The following is a 917-nucleotide window of genomic DNA, read 5'->3' on the forward strand; positions in this document are numbered from 1 at the left end:
ATCATAGCCCCAAAATGGGGGGGGGGAATGGGGGGATCATAGCCCCAAAATGGGGGGGGGAATGGGGGGATCATAGCCCCAAAATGGGGGGGGGAATGGGGGGATCATAGCCCCAAAATGGGGGGGGGGAATGGGGGGATCATAGCCCAGCAATGGGGGTCCCATGGGGGGGGCATGGGGGGATCATAGCCCCAAAATGGGGGGGGGGGGGGCATGGGGGAATCACAGCCCATCGATGGGGGTCCCATGGGGGGGCATGGGGGGATCATAGCCCACCAATGGGGGGTCCCATGGGGGGGTCATGGGGGGATCACAGCCCATCAATGGGGGGAGGGGGCATGGTGGGATCATAGCCCAGCAATGGGGGTCCCATGGGGGGGGCATGAGGGGATCACAGCCCATCAACAGGGGTCCCATGGGGGGGGGGGTATGGTGGGATCACATGGTGGGATATGGGGGGTCTCTGGGGGTCTCTATGGGTCTCTGGGGGTCTCTGTGGGGATGTGGGGGTCTCTGTTGGTCTCTATGGGTCTCTATGGGGATATAGGGGTCCCTAGGGGTCTCTATGGGTCTCTATTGGGATATGGGGGGTCTCTGGGGGTCTCTATGGGGATATGAGGGTCCCTGGGGGTCTCTAGGGGTCTCTATGGGTCTCTATTGGGATATGGGGGGTCTCTGGGGGTCTCTATGGGGATATGGGGGTCCCTGGGGGTCTCTATGGGTCTCTATGGGGATATGGGGGTCCCTGGGGGTCTCTATGGATCTCTATGAGGATATGGGGGTCCCTGGGGGTCCCTGGGGGTCTCTATGGGGATATGGGGGTCTCTGGGGGTCCCTATGGGTCTCTATGGGGATATGGGGGTCTATGGGGGTCCCTGTGGGTCTCTATGGGGATATGGGGGTCTCTGGGGGTCTCT

The sequence above is a fragment of the Coturnix japonica genome, unplaced genomic scaffold, assembly GCF_054131305.1.
Source record: "Coturnix japonica strain WE unplaced genomic scaffold, WE-NBRP24 Scf043, whole genome shotgun sequence".
In the NCBI taxonomy this organism is placed as follows: domain Eukaryota; kingdom Metazoa; phylum Chordata; class Aves; order Galliformes; family Phasianidae; genus Coturnix; species Coturnix japonica.